The 20,760-nt window shown below is 39.9% G+C and overlaps 1 long non-coding RNA gene across 1 annotated transcript; it reads left to right on the top strand.

Annotated features, from left to right (window-relative positions):
* The first annotated feature begins 4,336 nt into the window (after positions 1-4,336).
* On the top strand, positions 4,337-19,401 carry LOC121681406. Its single transcript, XR_006022121.1, has 4 exons — positions 4,337-4,523; positions 8,109-8,111; positions 19,085-19,090; positions 19,392-19,401. It is a non-coding gene; the product is annotated as an uncharacterized LOC121681406 (long non-coding RNA).
* The last annotated feature ends 1,359 nt before the right edge of the window (positions 19,402-20,760 follow it).

The following is a 20,760-nucleotide window of genomic DNA, read 5'->3' as shown; positions in this document are numbered from 1 at the left end:
AATTCAATGTATGAAGACGTGACATGAGCTATGAAATAACAAAACACGTTTATAAATCAAGGTTGTAAAATAACACATTTTCAACAAGCTAGACGTCAGCTAGCAACTTACATTTACCCATGCCCTCAGCAGCAAACCGAATTTAGCCTACTGGAGGAATTTACCTAGCGTTTTGTCATTCAATGTTGACACTTGCTTGTGAAGTTGAAGTCGTTCTCTGTCTCAGTTGCTTCTAGCGCCAAGGTGGTTAAAAATGGTACAGTCCACAATAGGGGTGTCAGAAATCGCTTTACATTAAAATGTTCCTATGGTGAAAATAGGAGTTGACTTGTATTGTAACTGTAATGATATTTTTTCACAATATCAGAAAAATGATCTGACCCCCCAAAACTGATATTTCTGTCTCTTTGGAGGGTACTGGGTCTTCATTGGGGGGTATAATACTCCGGTACCCCCTGTAATTCGAACTATGGGAGAGACACCCCTGGACCCCCGTGTTATTGTGATTAGGCTATAGGTCCAAATCTAAATGTTTGGGTTCAGTTTATGAAGTGTTGCTACAGCATACTGTGTGTTTGTTATTTATGGGGGGAATCAGGGGGGGATTTTTTTTATTTTATTTTATTTTATTTATTTATTTATTTATTTATTTATGTATTTATTTAATTATTTTTATGTTGTTTAGCGTAACGCCATGGTCATTTGATATGAGATGCTTGCACTCGTAACTTCGTCACTTGTAACTTTAGGACTGGTATTTTTTTTTACTAACAGTAATTCACGAAGCACTTTAGCCCTAAAAGTAGCACCTAAGTCTGTGACAGCTTAAAAGAAGTGGCGAGGACTCCTAACGCGATGTTTTGAAATGCGTCTACTATTATTGTCTACAGGAGCTTCCAATCGCGAGGGAACTTGCATTGTAGGCATAACTAAGGGATGCAATAACACCACCAACAACCAAAACTAGCCTACTCATTGTCAACATGTACATTAAATGTAACGTTTCATGTGAATCAAATTAAAATGTTTTCTTTGCAAACGTAGGCATAGGCATATGGTGACAGAAGTTAATAATGCTGCTGTGTGAATCACGGTAAGCGCGAATGAATGAAGTGGCCACTTTTTAATGGGACCCACTGTATGGAAGTGGGCTAAGTAAAATAGAGATGTTTCAAAGATAAGGTTAATCAGAATTCTACGATATGCCCGCTTGACAATGAGATAGAACCTAGAACTGGCCTTTGGCCATAGCAACCATCCATTTAGAACGATTGGCCTTCATAGCAACCAAAGATCTGAGCTGTGTTGCAATGTGAGGCAAAGTATAGAAAGGTGATGAAATATACAGAGACAGGTCAAGAAATATAGTGCAATGTAGACAATAGTATACAGTTGATTTACAGACGGTGGTTTAGAGTAATATGAAGTATTCCTTTATTCTAAGATACATCAATAGGCTCTCAAAACAACCCCAGGCTCACAAAACAATCCCAAACAGACATAGGCTAAGGTCTTTATAGAGCAAATCCATATAGATTATTTGTCAAATAAACCAGTAAAACATAATTTGTCGGATGGAATATATAACATTCACACTCATAGCTCATATTTTTTTAAATAAATCAGTGAAAAAGTATCCTGACAAACAAGCAGCTTTTTAATGCCTTGGTCATATTTCATAATTTCAATTCCTCTGTAGGTTACCTGATAGCCCAGTTTGAGAGGCGCAAGACGTGTGACATTATTTATTTTTGCAGCCAATCACTGCTGTCTTTTTATTTTATTGATTTGATCTCAGTCATAGAAGATAAGTTCGAAGGCAAGCCAAAGGTAAAATCCAACGAACCGCATTCAACCCGCAAGCCAATAGTTGAATAGCCCTGTCCTAGAGCTTTTGAGATATTGCCACTGCTCCAACACTGAAAGGCACTGTTACAATGCCTGGATCAAGCCAGTTTCAGCATAGCGTATGCCACTGTCTGCTCACGTTGGTGACCGGACCAGGGCAAGCACACTTTCGCAGTTCCCGCCGGAAATGCAGTCTAGTTGATGTAGTTCCCCCCACCTACACCATTAGGGGGCGGGAATGCAGACATGGGGGACTCGAGTCAGACTCGAGTCTCATTTTTTAAGACTTGAGACTTGATCAACATGTATAAAAGACTCGACTTGACTTTGACTTGCTATTCATGACTTGAGACTTGACTTAGACTTGAGACAAATGACTTGAAATGACTTGACTTTTTATTTTTTTCATAGATATTAAGGAGTTAACTTTACAATTTTAGAAAATCTGTTTAGGTGCTGTTGCATGCGTCACGCGAGCGAACCTGCCATTGTACCAAGTGACGCGACAGACCAACAGCAGGTGTCAGATCAAATGAGACAGACTGAGGTAGGCTAACTTGCAAATATGGAAGGCTCTACGTTCATATCAAAACATAATAATGTTTGGCTTCACAGATGATGTATCTGACAAGTCAAAGGAGAAATGAACAGCAGTCTGCAAGTGTGCAAAATAGCGACATAACCACCACCACGTTGATTTTCATCCGAAGTTAGTCGTGTTAGAAACCTAACGTCAAATTTAAGGCATGTTAAGAGTTGGCTTTGAATCTATTATACTTTTTAGTTAACGTCATATTACAGTTTTTCTCAGTCGCTTTGGTGCTTTTTGCAGATCAGAATGAAAATTCTCATAACTATTAGTTCAACCTCCACAACATTTAGTCATTTGTGCACATCATAGTAGCAAATTCTCCTTCCTCTGAACAAATTGAAAATGCTTTTGGACATGTATCAGTTGCTTTCATACAATTCTCTGCTGTTTTTTAACATTATCATTTGCTTATGTCATGTCAGTCAAAATGAACTATGCTTATGAATGCTGAATAGTCGTTCCCTATAAAACTAATAGTCTTCATTTCATTGCTTGAGTCATTACATACAAAATTGTTGAACTAGTTATCAAATTCTGTCACAATGCTGTAGAATTGCAAAGAGCATACAGTAAAAATGTACGTATTCAGTGTCTTGTACTCACTTACTCCCCTAACTACAGCAATGTGTAACTTTACTGTAGTTTTCAAATGGCTGTACAAGTAGTGTATAGTGCTGTCTTGAGCATGTTCAGGTAGTGTCACCTTTTTTTCTGCCCTTTTTTTGCATTGGATAACACTGAGAGAACTGTCATAATGAAAACATGACAAAGCCATTTGACTACCTTGTCATAAACGATGGTGTCAAGACTTCTCATTTTGATGACACTGACAGTTTCATTGACATGAATACGTGCTTTTGAGGAATGGACTATCCATTTTGAGCAAGTGACGTGCTTTTGCAGGTCATCCACTAGGTTTTGCAGTTTGCACTAATTGTTTACTCTTTACTGTAGTTTTCAAATGGCTGTACAAGTAGTGTATAGTGCTGTCTTGAGCATGTTCAGGTAGTGTCACCTTTTTTTCTGCCCTTTTTTTGCATTGGATAACACTGAGAGAACTGTCATAATGAAAACATGACAAAGCCATTTGACTACCTTGTCATAAACGATGGTGTCAAGACTTCTCATTTTGATGACACTGACAGTTTCATTGACATGAATACGTGCTTTTGAGGAATGGACTATCCATTTTGAGCAAGTGACGTGCTTTTGCAGGTCATCCACTAGGTTTTGCAGTTTGCACTAATTGTTTTGAGAAATGCACTAACTGCTGTGCAAATGTTAATAGTGATGTGAGAATAGCACCAAAGCGACTGAGAAAAACGTTAAAATGTGTGCAATGGCAAAGTGAAACATTTTCTTGTCTAAGTTTAATCTTGATATATAGCGAAAATGTTGCCAATGTAACCTAAAGTAAGCGCCTCTCTTTCTCCCTCCCACGTCCCTGTTCCATACGTTACAACCTAGTAGCCTAGTAGGCTAACAACAGTAAGTAGGCTTAGCTAACTGCCAGCAATCAGCATAGAAAAGTAGCTTATTTCACATGTTAGGCTTATGTATAATATGATATAGCATTGATGGTCCTAAACCCTCCTAAAACCCATTGCGCTGTCGTGCTTGTCAAAGTTTGGCAGTGACGTCGGCGGCAGCGTTTGATTGATTGATTAGTTCACTCTTTCAACATTATTGGTTCTCTGGAGATGTGATAGGTCAGGACAGGTGTAGCCTAACTTGAACTGTTTGAATATATTTTCATGATTTGATGTACCTTAGGCTACCTAATATTTGAGGCATATTGAAACAATAATAGGCTATTTTATAATAGGTCTACTTGAAATACATTCATTTTTATTCATATACATTTCATCTTATTCTATAAACCGTTCAGATGTAGGCTATGTGGCTTGAATGAATGCAATGTCTATTTGTTTGTTACAAATAAAACTCCAGCAGTTCATAACTAGCCTATTGTAGCTTATTTTAAAATGAAAACATGGGTATATATATCATCATGAATTTCAATGATTTGGCTATGACTTGACTTACTTGACCCAAGCTATGACTTGACTTGATTTGCTTGACTGTCACAAAAAATGACTTGGACTTGCTTGAGACTTGAAGGTTAAGACTTGAGACTTGCTTGTGACTTGCACATGTGTGACTTACTCCCACCTCTGCGGGAATGTCAGAGCCATAATAACAATGTGTAAAATTATTTAGTTTTTAATGTTTGTATTATTATTTAAATTTTAGAAATTAATGACTGTTGTGTGTTTTGTAAAATTGAAATGTTTAGTTTCCATATTTGTTATTGGATATCATATTATATAATATTTAGACTTTTTGGGTTTGGTGCAAAGGGTTAAAAATAAAGCATTTTGGACATTATTTCAGCTTGGTACCCAATTTAATCTTAAAAAATAGATACTTGAATGATAAAGAAATAACAGGTTGTGGAGAAAAAATCCCCCTATGTGCTTGAAAAACAAAAAAATAGTTTATCCTCTACACATCTTCAGCCATTTTTGTCCAGAAATAAGGTCAATATGTTGTCAAATGTCAAAAAGAACCATTCCATTACATTCCTGGGGTCAGAATTGTATGGGAAAATGTGTTCATTTGTCTCTGTATGTTGTTTACTTCAAATGTTATGCCACTTTCTATATCGTTTTTTGATTTTTCGGGTTCTGGTCGGGTGCAGCAAAGGGTTAAAAATGAAGCCTTTGGGACATTCCCCACATTTCAGCTTTGTACCTGGCAGATTCTGAAAATAGACATTTTAAGGATTTAAAAAAAATCAGGTGGTATAAAAAAAGCCTGGGGGTGTGCATGGACCCCTATTTCCATCTAGACTATTGTACCAATTGTAACAATCTTACACATAGTAGTGTTCTACCTGGGACAGCATGGCACTATAGACAGAAATACTGGAACTGTTTGTGAAAAAAAAACTTGAATTAAAGGCATATGTATATACATGCAAGTTCTAACATGTTTTGCATCCTTATTTACTGTATGCCTATAGGGCCGCTGAAAAATTCTAGTGGTGCAGGATGTCTGTTATGGGCTAGTGACACTAGAGAGTTTACTGAAATGTCAAACAATGACACTGTAATTTCCATGAGATGACAAAGGTTTTTAGTACTTGTAAATTGTACTAAGTGATACCTGTTGACTTACTTTTCAAAACTACATGTATTTATAGGGATCTGGTATGTTGTTTTTCAACATTTATTTCATTTCTGCCTATATTCTAGTCATGTTTATGGGTATGTATTTTAGAAATGGTCACATTAATTGGTTATTTTACTATTTCATGACATTTACCAACTTGCTGTGGACACACAGTCCAAATTGTGAGTTTCTGATCTTTATTTACAAAGATACATGTGATAAAGTATTCACTGTCCCTTTTGTAAAATCCGTAGGATCTAAAGCAGGATCTAAAAAACATAAAAAAAAACATGTTGTGCAGTAAAATATTTTTATACAACAATCTGTTTCATGAAATAGACATGTTAGAGATATGAAAAATATGGTTTTGCTTTGTTCTACATCGGGTGGAGGACGTATGTCCATATTTGAGGGCCTTGTTCCCTGTACTAATGTGACCGCGTGCACAAATTGAAATGAAAGTAGACATAGAACTACAGCCTTCATATTTGTGTGGAAATCTGTCTGTATCTGTACAGTATATATAATCCTCACCACATTTACATTTATTCATTTAGCAGACGCTTTTATCCAAAGCGACTTACAAGGGGCATTCTCATCAGAGCAACTCAGTACACAACTTAGAAAACATCTTCATCAATTTGACAACAAAAAGTGCATAGCCTACCTATCGTCTTGCAGGCAGACTAAACCATTTTAGCAAGGGATGAGTGTGACCTTAGACAGTCTTCACTATTATACAAAAATCAGTCAATCAACCAAGTTATTCAGCAAATACACTTTACAAATTAAGTTTACATTAATCTTACATTTATTATGGCATTTAATTTGGAAATGAAAATATTCAGAAAAAACAAACATATTCCAGACTTTTCAAGGCCCCTCTTAGCCCTCCGGGCCCTAGTAATCAGTCCCACTTTCCCTCCCAGTCCGACGCCCCTGTAAATGCGTGCCATTACAGCTAAAACATTATGAGATCGTAGAAACAGCTTGTGGGTCATTCCTCCCAAAGTGGCTTTTTCATTCCCCGTGTTCCATCAATAGGAGGCAGTCTTCCTCTCTCCTCTGCTATCTTCAGTGACTTAGATAAACACACGCACATGGCTCTCCAGATCTGCACCCCCCTCCCCCCACCATTATCACCACAACCACCCCCACCACACACACTCCTCCACCTCCATCCCAACACCAGGGAACCACTAAATCCCTCCCCTGCAGAAAACGTTACTCTGGTGGAACTTTTAATGCGGCGCTCTCCGGTTACGGCTCTCTCAAGCGCACGGCACAATCCTCCAGCCGGCCGCAGTCTGCACACAAACCACTTCCTCCAGCGAAGGGAAAGACTCCGGGGCCGAGGCCGAGGAGAGAGAGATGGAGACGGAACAGGCACAGGGGTGGTTGGTTAGAGAGAATAAGAAGGCCAGGATTACTCAGCATTTTTCTATTCTTACCGAACACATCTGAGTTTGGTAACAAACTTTGGTAACTAACTGGTGTTGCCTCATGCACTGCACTTATTCTAGATTCTAGATCCTATTCAAGGGGCCCTCTTGTCTATTTTTACAAATGCAGGACAGGGGGAGTGTGAGTGACAAACTTTCAGACAGACAGAGAGAGAGAGCGAAAGAGAGAGAGAGAAAGAGAGAGAGAGACAGAGAGAGAAGGAAAGAAAGACGAGTGGGTGAGATGGAGCACAAAGTTTACTCTCCATACAACTGCAGTCTGGTCTTTCTGTCAGAGATTTTTCCACTGCGTCTCCTGTTGCCGTCTCCTGTCCATGTTGGCTTCCTACTGTCTTGCCCCAGCCTCGGTTCCTGCCTGCGTCCACTGTCAGGACGTTCTCACACACTTTTATTATTTCACCTGCTGGTCATAGAGAGAGCCTGATTTATGCGGGTTTTCCATGGAAAAAGCCCCGGTGCGACTCAAGCCTCTCGCCTCAGTCGGGTTGCAACGCAGGATGATACATTAAGTATAGCATTCCACATGTGGCATTTTCCTCTCTCTTAGAGCCATTGCTCTCTTAACCTCGTCATGGTATTGCATGTCCCAGTCAGACAACACTTTTGTTGAGTAATGACGGCTTTAAAAAACACAAATGCTGACGGCCAGACTGTCTGTGTGAAAATTAAACATTCTTGAGGTGTGATGCTTCAAGTGTGAATGATATCTGACCGGGTATAAATTTGTCTTCAGGTATTCATCTCTGAGTACTGAAATGGAGACCTTCAAGCTCGGATGGACACATCATCTATGCAAACAGAGGCAGTCTGGAAAACAACACATTCACGTTGGAGAAATGACAGTACAAAGGAACATGTGGTAGCACTTTTTAAGTTAAGAATAGTCCCTTTAATGCAATAGCAGAGACAAACAAAAGGATCCAGATCTTGCCTTGAGCAATCTGTCGAAGAAAAAACATTAAGAAATGATAATACAACAATGAGATCTTCCCACAATTTATTGCTATGCCGTCACAATATCAAAGTCTGAGCAAGTAGGAAGAGCATGGAGGAGGAACGCATGTGAGCATCTTAGAGTTGTCACTGTTTCCATCATTATTACCACTTGGGACAGTAGCATTGTGTATTATAAATCTATCCCGATCTAATGCCACGCTACTGGAATGTGTTCTGAGTAAAACTGGGTTATGAATCATCTCCTGATCTCCTGTTTCAATTCAGTCTAGTCTTTAGCTGCCGTGCCGTTGCTTGTCATAAAATAAAATAAATTGAATCGACTTCAAGCATGTGCAAGTCTCTGTTTGTTTGCTGTTTGTCTAAGTTTATACGGCCGTCGACGTTGGTGGGCCTGGTTCTGGACTTTCGAGTAGGATTCATCCCATCTGGACTGGCCACTGGGAAAACAGCCGGCCTCAGTCTCCCTTTGAGTGTCTATCTGTGTGTCTGTGTGGCCTGACTGTGTCGTCACCTCAAAGGGACGCAGGAGCTAGTGCTAAGTCCCGCTCTCTTGCTTCAATTAGGGCCGCTTCAGCCACTGCTTACACAGCTCACAGACCAGCCTCAACTCCTCATTCCACAGCTTTGCATTAACAAGCCAGAGCTCGCACCATAAAAACAGGCATCCCCTCTGAACCGCAAGGAAATACTACCACCAGAGCAGCTGGTCTCCAAACCATTGATCTAAACGCTGCGGAAGATCACCTTGATCTTAGAGAAACAAAGGCGTAGTTTTGAACTCTTTTGTTGGTTTTACATACAGTATGAATGTTGAGACATTTATCACAAAGAGACCTGCATGGTAGGCCGATTTGTCCATAGTATACTTTCCCATCCTGAACTTATAGGCCATCTGTACACATGCTCTTATATTCTCCCCATAATGATAATTATGTCTGCTTGGTCTTTTAATTGATTGCACATTTTGATTTTCTGATTACTGCCAGCTGTTAAACAAACACTTGCAACCATATGTGTATGTTGACCGACAATGACCAAGATTGCATTTTTTGAGGTTACTGTAGAACACTATTTTGTCTTTGGCACAAACACAAAACAAAACTGTTTGAAACATCTTCAAAGACTCATCTCAAACATTTCTTCAGATTGAAGTCATTGAGTTCATAGAGGTTTACACTGTGCTAGCATCTTGCATAACACTATACTCGCTTTGGGAATAGGGTCAGGACACTCTCCATTGGAGATTATTTCCAGTCATTGCTTCCAAATTGATGTAGACTTCAGATTAATTTTGAAACCATTGGACCAGCACTAAAATACACTTTATTTAAGTATACTAAGTAAACTTCCCTAATGTATTTAAAGTGCTCTATTTATGCACACTAATGTTGTACTTATTGTACTAAAAAGTAGTCTTAAGTACTTTTTAAGATATACTTAAAAAGAAGCAGCCAGTGGATATGGATCAAGTGGAAGGACCCTTGCTGGCCTTAAAGAGTATCAACAGGACCCGCTCACTAATCCCCCCCACCCCATCCCCCACTTGAGAACCTAGATCACAACCCTCCAGGAGGAGGGTGAACAAGGTATGCTGTCAGTTGTAGATAGATAGATAGATAGATAGATAGATAGATAGATAAATAGATAGATAGATAGATACTTTATTGATCCCCAGGGGAAATTCAAGGTCTCAGTAGCATACAGACAACACACACACATTCACTAACAGCAGAAAAAGTAATTAAAAGTATATAATATAAGAACACAACTAAGCAGTAAGGACAGTAGAAGATAAAGAACATACTAAATATACAAAGATACTAAAATACAAATTATACTAACTAACACTTAATCTAAATCAATTTTAAAAGCAGTATCCACATTGTGGTGATTGATCAATCAAGAGGCGCTTGCAATGACTGAGGCAGGGACTGAGCCTCTGATTCACTGTGCATAGTAAGGTAAGGTAAGGTGCTCTGTCTGAGTGAGTGAGTGTCACGGTGATAGTGCAACGGTGATAGTGGTCATGGTGATAGTGCAAATGAGTAAGTCCAACAGTGCAACAGTGCAAGAATAAGTATATATCTATATATCTATATATAGAACTATTTTAAGAAAAGGTATAAGTGTGGCCACAGTTCGGCTGTGGCATGGAGGGAGGGGTTATGCATATGTGCTAATGTGCTAATATAGCACGCAAACAGTGAGGCAGAAAGACAGTGGTAAAAAGTGGCTAGTGGACAGACAGTATCCAAACATGGATGGGGTGAAGAGGCAGACAGACTATGCAGAAGTCTATCTCTCCTCTTCCCTTAAGTGAAGCATTGAACAGTTCAATGGCCCTGGGGACAAATGACTTCTTGAGTCTGTCTGTTGTGCAAGGCAGTGAGCGAAGTCTCCAGCTGATCAGGCTCTTCTGCTTAACAATAGTGCTGTGGAGTGGGTGACATTCATTGTCCAAGATGTTGATCAGTTTGTTCAGTGTCCTTTTGTCAGATATTGAAGCTCCCACTACAGAGCCAGCTTTCCTTACCAGCCTGTCAATTCACCCGCATCCTTCTTCTTTGTGCTTCCTCCCCAGCATACCACTGCATAGAAGAGGACGCTGACAACAACAGACTGGTAGAACATCCTGAGGAGCTTGCTGCACACATTGAAGGACCGCAGCCTCCTCAGGAAGTACAGCCTGCTCTGCCCTTTCTTGTAGAGTGCATCAGTGTTGGCTGACCAGTCCAGTTTATTGTCCAGGTGGAGACCCAGATACTTGTAGGTGCTTACCACCTCCACATTGACCCCATCAATGGGGACTGGTAGCGGAGTGGGCTTAGACCTGCGGAAATCCACCACCATCTCCTTGGTCTTTGAAGTGTTAAGTTGAAGATGATTGAGTTTGCACCATTGCACAAAGTCCTCCACCAGGCTCCTGTACTCCTCCTCCTGCCTGTTCCTGATACACCCCACAATTGCAGTATCGTCAGAAAACTTCTGCATGTGGCATGACTCGGTGTTGTAGCAGAAGTCAGATGTGTACAGGGTGAACAGGACTGGAGAGAGCACAGTTCCCTGTGGCGCTCCGGTGCTGCTGATCACAGTGTCAGAGAGACAGTTCTTCAGTCTGACGAACTGTGGTCACTCGGTCAGGTTTGCAAGAGCTTGACTCGGGGAAGAGGGTGCCCCCTGCCTCGCATAGTCCCGTGGGCTGCGCCATTTAAACAACCAGGCAATTCTCATGATTGGGCATGGGACACAAGCTCAGGTCTGATCACCCTGTACCTGGCCACCTTTGATGAGGGTGTCTAGTGATGAAAGGCCGACACACCCCCTGATTCAAAGGTACACTACTGATGATGTGTCCCGAAATGTATATCTTTCCCACGTCTGAGATACAGCTCTCACGCCACTCTCAACAACAAAGCCAGCCTCATGTGCATACCATCCATTGACACAATGGACAGTTTACCATCACGTCCTGTGTGCGTCATTCAGGCTTAATCAAAGCTATCAGTATGTCTACGCTACCACTTGTCATTGTCATCCAAAAAAATTAAACATTTGCGCCATCATGTTTTCAATGACACAGGATAAGCAAGCAACCTTTATATTTCACCCCTGTCTATGGTTCATTCTTGCTCATAATAGCCTTGTGCTTCTAAAGCGTGCTAGAATTGCATTCCCTGCGTGCAGAAAATGTGGTCAATAAAATGTATTCATGGAAGAACTTGGGATAGGCCTGTCAAAAACGAAAAACAAGGCAACAGAAAACTGAGTAAGTTTAGGCTATCAACAAACTTTACCCCTCAAATAATTTATAGTCATGGACGGATTATAAACTTTCGGGCCCCTGGGCCCAGATGTATTAAGGGCCCCCCACTAATTGTCGCATATGCAGAACCTTTTTAATTAGTTTGATGTGATTTCCTGTATTCTGCATTTTGGGGATGGCCAATACTTTAATTCAATCAGATTCATAGCCTACATCCTGATGTGTTGATTCAATGCAATGGCTTGGGCTTCAGGGCCCGGGCCCGGTAGGCCCGTGCAGTAATCTATCCCTGTTTATAGAAGCCTATCTTGTGTTTGGTTTTACTTAAAGGAAAATTCCGGTATTTAGCACTTTGAGTCCCTTTTCTGGTTTGTTTTGGATGAACAAAGAGTGGTGGACACCGAAATTTTGACGATTGGTCCTGTCTCGACTTTTCTGACTCGTTTTGAACCGCCTTTGACTACTCAGAGTGGCTGCCAACAGGCATACTGTAGGCTACTCAAACATGTCCTAAAACAACCCTTAACGTTCGTTTTCAAAACTGTGCAACTCACCGAGTGGTTAGTGGTGTTCGTTGATTATTAAAAGCAAATATATCGGCGCAATGTATGATTTCCAGCCGTCTTATTTGCTATTGTGGAACTATTTATTTAGACACCTCACAATCGCGTATAGACTTCCGCTCAATATTTGAGCATAGACGGTGGCGCAGTAATATCAACGTGCAATGAGTCTTCCAACAGAAATCAATGGGATTTTACAAAATGCCAAATAAAACACGACAGAAACTGTATTTCACTACGCTACTTGTTTTGGAACATCAACGAACACCACTAACCACTCGGTGAGTTGCACAGTTTAGAAAACAAACGTTAAGGGTTGTTTTAGGACATGTTTGAGTATAAACATATATAATAATCAAACAACACTCTGATACCCATGCAGAAAAATGATAATGACCATGACAATGACAGCCCCCCACCACGCCTGCACACCTATTCGGTATCTCATTTCGTTTACGTAGCCTAGTTGAGCATCGCTAGTAGTGGACAGCTAGTGCTGCTGGTGCAATTTCTTTCTCCAAGAAAATCAAGTCGGATTACCAAAAAACAAAGGCAAAAACAGGAAAAAGAGAGCGATCAAAATGAGGGGGAAACAGCTGCTAATAAACTTCTTTCCAAAGAAAGGTGAGCACAAACATTAAAACACGAAATCCCATGGTGTTAAACTGCTTGAATATCTCCACAATCGAACTGAGACAACCCATTGAACGAGTGGAAAATACACTTTCCTAGGTTACACAGGTAATCTATCTCGTGATCCACCTCCATCTCTTTCAGAAAGACGGCGCCAGCTTGACTCATGCCCTAGGCTACATGCTGATCTGTAGTGGTTCCGAGCGCAATTTTTTCCCTTCCTTTCCTTCCTTTCGGTTGTCGTTAGTCTTCATTTTTTTTTTTTTTTACTCAGTAACGGATGGGATTTGTGATGTAGCGAAGTAGCCTACAATACTTCACCCAAAACGTAATCAAGTAAAAATAAAAGTACCAATTTTAAAAACTACTTAAAATATACATAATACAAAATACACAAAAAACTACTCAATACAGTAACGTGAGTAAATGTATTACTTTCCACCTCTGATTATAGGCTGTATTGTAATATGCTACCAATATTACATTACATTACATTTAGCAGACACTTTTTGACCAAAGTGACTTACAGTACATCTTACACTTATGTCAACTATATTACAAGGGATTACATTGTCCCGGAGCAACTTGGGGTTAAGTGCCTTGCTCAAGGGCACAACGGTGGAAGCCAGGAATTGAACAGACAACTTTCAGGCTATACCACTACACTACCACCGGTCACTGATTGGCCCACCATCCAGGTGGCTGGGCAAACCATAATACAGGCTTTCCAGACTGTAATCTCTGTGAAAACTGAGTGCAACTTTCAGGCAGAGCCAGGCTAGTGTCACACTGGTTGCCTAAACCCATTTGCTAACAACTAGAATGCTCCATCATAAGGCTGACATCACTAGGTAAACATGTATGCATGCATTTATACGGTAATGTGTAGACCTACTGTTATGCATTCCCATAATGTAAGCTGCAATGAAGGCTTGTATTGTATTCAAAGACATAATAGTGTCACGTTGCCAATTCCATTATTGTTTGCCGATTTCTGATGACCACATCCTAATTATAGTATATTTTGTGGCTATTAAGATCCTAAGAACGTCTCCCTCATGACAACGACATCTAGCTAGAGCACCCACAGTTATTATCAAAGCATGATGCTAACATGACTACATAATGCACAAACTCATAGTATAGAATGGCATAGTAGCTTGTATTCTACCATAAACTTAATGTCAAGATGTCCTGAGGTCACCTGACCTGGTTGCCCTCCCTGAACTTAGCATCCACATGCCTTCAGCTGAATAAACTATTTTGACCAATGGCTTCAGATTGTATGACAGGTGGCCTGGCGCTGGGAAATTACTAAGAATGTTTTCAAAGAAACCCTAATTATTCAGACGGATGGTCTGCGCCTGCAGCGGCCCGGCCCGAGACAGTGAATCCTGTGAATGTCATCATTCCATAGCCTGAATCTGTTATATGAGCTGAGAGGAGAAATTAACATTTAGCGAATAAGCAAACATATTAAAAGCTTTCATTAGAGAATTCAAATTCAATTAGGGGAAATATTTCATACTTAATATTGTTAATACATATATTCAAATTGATGCTATGTTGGCTGTTAATTAAACTAAAATTAAATACTTAAACAATTGATGTAAAAATATGCTTTTGAGATTAAATGGGATGGAGCTGTTTAAACATTTGATATTTAAAGGGAAATCTAGTATATTTCCACCTCGGCCCATTTCTAGCTCTAGATTTTCACTTCAAATATAAACCAATGAAACTAGCCAAGTGTTGAGCATCCATCTGGCTCCGTAGTCTATATAATGGGACCTCATTTGGCATGAGGGAAATGTCAAAGTAAACTGTTTGTTTTTGCCACTGTCTAGGATCTAAATGTTATTAAAAGTGCCTTGGTAACATGGGGAAGACATCTCTGTTTACCTCTATCCGGTTGTTATGTTGTGATGCAATAATGTGCCGATAATTCTTTCTCCTATTTTTTCCATTAGTAGCCGATAAGAACATTTTTCGCGGAGGCCTGAATGTTACCTTTGATTATATCATCCAGCCGCACATCTACACTAATTACTCTGTTAGAGTTAGACAACAAGTAGCATGGGGGAGTGACACCAGTGAGACATAGTAGTGGTAGATCACATGCACAAATCCTTGTTTTATACAGTTTACTTACTGACACTTCAGGTAAACAGGGGGTATCTGTGGAGGGAATGTGTCGTTGGCAAACACTAGTGACATGTTGATCCTATCCTGTGGCAAAAAAAATGTGTCTTGCATCAACATGCCAACTGCATTGTATAGCTATAGCTGCTGCATTAGCATGCTAGCGCAAAACTGAAAAATTCTCATTATATTTGGCCAATATACCAAAATCTTACCCTGGAAATCCAGAGTTCTCGCGAGAGCACAATGGAATTGTCTCTGCGAGACACTCTGGCAATAAGCAATGATGCACGTTACTTTTACCCCGATATTCCGGGGAACCAGCTAAACTGATGAAGACAGCGCTGCAACGTTGGAGGACAGTACACATTGGTCGTAGTGTTATCCGATTGCGTCGAAGTCCGAAATCATTCAGAGTAAACATGGTCTAGTGTTATCCAATTGCGCGCCGTGAGATTTTTAAATGCATGCTTGTTGCCGCCCCTCGAGTTGGGCCATTACATTGTTCGTGACCAGACCCTTAATCTTTCTAGATTACCAGGGTCTGGATTTTCCAGGTACCTGGAACAATGTCTAAATGTACAAATACAGTACAAATGTCTAAAAATAAGGCCTCAGTTGAAATGTATCAGATTTCTCCTTTAATGTGTACTTTAGGCATAGAGTGATGAACAAAACCTTTACTGTTGGCATTTTCTTCACTGTTTTTTCCTGTTTTAGTGGTACTTCCCCATTGTGGTGCTTTGACTGACGTACAGATTCTGCAGTTGCTGCTTTTTGCAGCTGTCATTGTTTGGATTTTACAAAACTTTGTTGTTGCTTTCATGCTTTTTGTCTATCTGTAAACATGGCATGGCTTGAAAGCATACGTGAGGAAAAACAGGCAGGTTTGATGCCTTTGTTTATATGGCTTCCTCCCTTTCCACGTCATGTTCTTTTGCCTGTTTGATGGCACTAACTTCTAATAACTGTTGTTTGTGATTGGACATTCCATGAGCTTTGGTCTAAATGTTACACACAGAAAATGCAATCAGATATAGCAGTGATTTAGGATGCACATATTTATTTAAGTTCCTTTCCTTTGAGAAATGAGTTTCAGGTTTTTAAAGTAGGCTGCTGAATGTATTGGATGCTATTATGCCAGAGATACTGATGTTTAGATTGAAAGGCAACTATGGGATAACAGTTTTAACTTGTATTTATTTTGATAAATAACACCTTACCTTTACTTTTTGTCATAGTCCCAGTTGGCAAACCAACCAAGCCAGCAAGCTCACTAGTCACAACCTCTGTGACCTGATCTCCAGCAGAGGGGATAATTGCAACCTTAGTGCCCTTGTCACCACTAGTCAGTATAGACACTCCCTTCCTCAAAACTCCCCAATGCCCAGGACACAATATATCAATCAACATAATGTGAACACTGCACACAGAGATCATTCCAATTAAGAGCCATTCTCACACCCATTCCCAGAAGGGTGATAACGGCACAGATGTTTTGCCACTCAAATGACTGACATGAAAAAACAATACTCTGAAAAAAGAGGGAAAGCATGGCCATGCATTAGTTTTATGCATGTGCTATTCACTGATGACTCTTTCTTAATGATACTAGATATTTGTTTATTTGTTTACAGTAACTTGATAAACAACAAAAACAATTTTAATGGAACTAGGGTTAAAATACATGCACACATTTTGTAAGATGTCCCCTTCTATACTCTATTCTCTACATTTGCATGTAGGGACATTTTCGGCAACCCATTCTGTATACTGTAATATTAGAGGAGCACTATGCGAGTTATGGTATAACACTAAAAGGCATGCAACTTTTGCCCCTCAACAGACACAAGGGGCTTTACTTATTTATTTATTGTTTATACATGTACTGTAATTACACTTATACATACCCATATTCTACTTCTTTTCATTCTATTCATCCTGCACATCCACTTATTCTTACTATAATGTTACTGTTACCACACTGCACATAGCTGTATATACTGTACATATCTGTCTATATGGTTCATACTGAATATCCATATTTATTCTGTTTTTCTTAGAATATATTCTGTTAACACACTGCATATATCTATATTATTCTTACTACTCTTATAATGTTACTGCTATTACACTGCACATATCTGTACATGGTGTTCATACTACATAGCCATATTTATAGTCTGCTCTTATAAAGTTACTGGTATACACTGCATATTTATATTTAATTTATATTACTGTAAACCACCTTCTGTAAACCAACAGTATACTCATTACACTATATATCCTGTCCGGTCTATGCACCACCTGTCTATACTTTGTATATCACATTGCACTTTTCTGCTTTTTGCACTTCTGGTTAGACACAAAATGGATTTCGTTGTCTTAGTACTTGTACTCTGCACAACTACAATAAAGTTTAATCTAATATAATCTATAATCTAATTAGCCTCCTCTAAAAGCATGCTAATTGCTAACTGGTGTCTTTCGGTGATTCAGTCATGCTGTCAAAGCTTTATTTCTTTCATTTTTGCAGTGTTTTCCAGCCCAAAACACAGACCTGCATAGTGCATATCAGTGTTGTTGTACTCGAGTCCGAGTCATTAGCTAAATTTAGAGACTTGTGACATGACTTGGACTTGAGCACTGAATGACTCGAACTTGGACTCGGACTCGTGCATTCGCACTCGAGATGACTCGTCGAGGACTCAACTTTTTTTTGTAATATATCATAAGGCTATAATTGTAGTATGTCATTAGGGTATAATTTGCTATATGGTTTTAATATCTAAATTATTTGTAATACTAATTTTAGTTCAAGGGAATGTTAGGCTACTGCTTCGTGTCATAGTACATCGCAAGTCACATCATGTTCACATGCAAAGCAAACTAACGTTAACTTTAACACCAAAATGCCTGGAGACATGGCCGCCGTTATTTCAATGTAGTATTGCCAGGCAATATTAGTTCTCATACATGACATGACAGTACCTAAGATTACACTTAGCCTAGGCTAAACATCACACACTGCTGCTGGATAGCTGATCATCGTGACTTGGTGAACAGTGTTTTTCCTGACTGACGCGAGAAGCGAGGTTCAATTCATTCATTTTCATTTTGAGCGTGCCCTGCCGTGCTTCTGTCTGTTAATTTGCAGCAGGCTATTATCGGATGAAAGAAAAATAAACTGAAAGTTTTCCCGATCAAGATATAGCATACTTCTTAATTTTGGTGTCATAAAATATAGAAGCATAACATTAAATTGCCTAGTAGAGTGTCCATGTAGAGTGTCAATGTAGGCCTACGTGTCTGCGCAAGTGAAACTGACAAACTGAACCTCTCGTGAGTAGGCCAGAAACAATTATATTTAAAACCACGAATTACTGTTTAAACGAGCGATTTGATAGCCTAATCCAATGCACGAAAAAAAAGGAATTAGCAACTTGTTCTATTTCTAACAGGTGAATATCGTAGCAAATAGTAGCCTATGGCGATGGCAGCTTAAAAAAACATTTATTTCACTCAGACGAGGCAGATGATCTGCATCTCCGTTAACCGAAAGCTAGTTTTCATCTTGTGAAATATGTCTCCATAGTGTCAGTGAAGTGATAACATTATGCAGTTGCAGGTAGCCAATGTTCACGTCACGGGAGTCCGATAGAAGCTACCAAGACGGGCCCTGCTCTGTTTATGTCCCTCCCAAACTGCGCTAAAATTGTGTAGGCTATTTAACAGCCAGAATTTTTAAAAAATGCCCGGGGAGGCCCTTTTATGATCCACACTACCTCTTACAAAATAGGCCAACTCCAACGTCCATCTAGCTCTTGTGAAGTATGAACTTCTACAACACTGCCTATACAATTGTCAGCAGTCAGTAACAGCATAATGTGACTTAATGGCCTGTGTGATTGGGATGTGGATTGCTAATTTATTATGAGTAGGCCTATAGGCTATGGTATGGCTATGGTATGGTATTCTCTCCGATATAATAAATACAACACATTGGGTTTGGCAAGAAATTTGGCAATACTACTTTCACACAAGTGATGGCACCCCTGCTTGGAGACAGAAGATTGTCCGTTTTGCTTTTAAGGATTTCATCTGCAATGGGAAAAAATGGAACGACATGTTGGCTATGCTTACTTTAGTGCTGGACTTGGACTCGACTTGATCAATAGGGACTCGACTCGGACTCGACGTGGATCAATAGTGACTTGACTCGGACTTGACTCGGATGAGTAGTGGACTCGACTCAGACTTGACTTGGAATTTTTTTTAATGATTTGGACTTGACTCGGACTTGAACACTGGGGACTCGAACCTGGACTCGGACTCGAGAACACTGGTGCATATCCTGGCTGGTGGGAACGACATGCTAATCTGTCCTTCACATGACCATATACGATCAAAATGAATTTGAAGATGATACCAGAACTAGAACTATGACAAAGTGTTGCTTAAAAAGAGACATTCAAAGTGAGCTCAAAATGTTACTTTCCAGACATATTGTGCTGTATCACACTGCAAATGTCCTCTCCTTCACTGCAAGATGAATCATGCAAACTCTTGATATGCAATGCATTCTGAAAGACAGCAAGAGGGGCTTAGCTTGGCATCCGAGCGCCCAACTTAAAATAAATAATTACGCAGGAGTCGGTTGAAAACTAATAATTACATGCAGAAAATCACAGACTTTGTGGTTTTCCAAGGAGATGTATGACAGAAAAAAATGCAGCTTTTTAAAATAATTCCCCTCGTCATGTTTTTCCATTACTTCTGTACAAACGTAAGCAGGGGCTCAAAGAAACGGCACTGCATGTTCCCTCTTGACACAGGAGCTGACTTTAGACTTAAAGTTGAAGTTATTGCACAATAACCACAGTCCTACACACTCCCCCCTGGTTCCAGTGATATAAAGTTAGGGTCAGGCTTCTGTTTATAATGTGGTATGTGAGTGTCTCTGAGGATAAGGAGACTCTGACTTTTTGACATACTGTTTCTGTTAAAGAGGCATGGTTCCTTTTTGGTGCTGGTTTTATTCATATTTATGTTGTTTTTTTTATCAGTGTTTGGTGTGGTTCCATTGTGATCATTCGTTCAGATTTCAGTTGGGTGTCAGAAGTGTTGTGTAGTTGTGCACTGCCATTGTGTTGGTGTGTTTGTAGAGTTAGCTGCATTAACTGTGTGCCATACTCAGGGCTGTGGCGTGTGGTTTCATTTTCCACATTACTCTATCTGACTATGTTGCTACTGGCACCAAGAGGCCATCCCGCCGCCTGCCAGATATCTGGAAAAGTAAGAATGACTCACCCCGCAGACTAGACCTTTTTCTTGCTTTTCTAATATTTATACTAGAGTCCTTAACCATTTTTCACATTATAATGAGGTTTCCATTGGGACCAGCTCTAAAACAATTAAACGCTGCTGCTACGCTGTTCACTAAGCTAAGCTAGAAGTAACCACATTAAATGTGCACATAAACTAACTAGAGCTGAGCAGCGAGTTTGGATAGGGGACGGTTAAATGCCCTGTTGGCAGACACTCTGAGTCATGGAGTCCTTCCACCAAAATTGTTAATGACCCCTTCCTTGCTTGGGGGTTTATGGCTCCTCTGACAATACATCA

This window comes from Alosa sapidissima, chromosome 14 (genome assembly GCF_018492685.1).
Source record: "Alosa sapidissima isolate fAloSap1 chromosome 14, fAloSap1.pri, whole genome shotgun sequence".
In the NCBI taxonomy this organism is placed as follows: Eukaryota; Metazoa; Chordata; class Actinopteri; order Clupeiformes; family Clupeidae; genus Alosa; species Alosa sapidissima.
The sequence above is the reverse complement of the archived record's forward strand: the minus strand, read 5'-3'. Positions and strand labels throughout refer to the sequence as shown.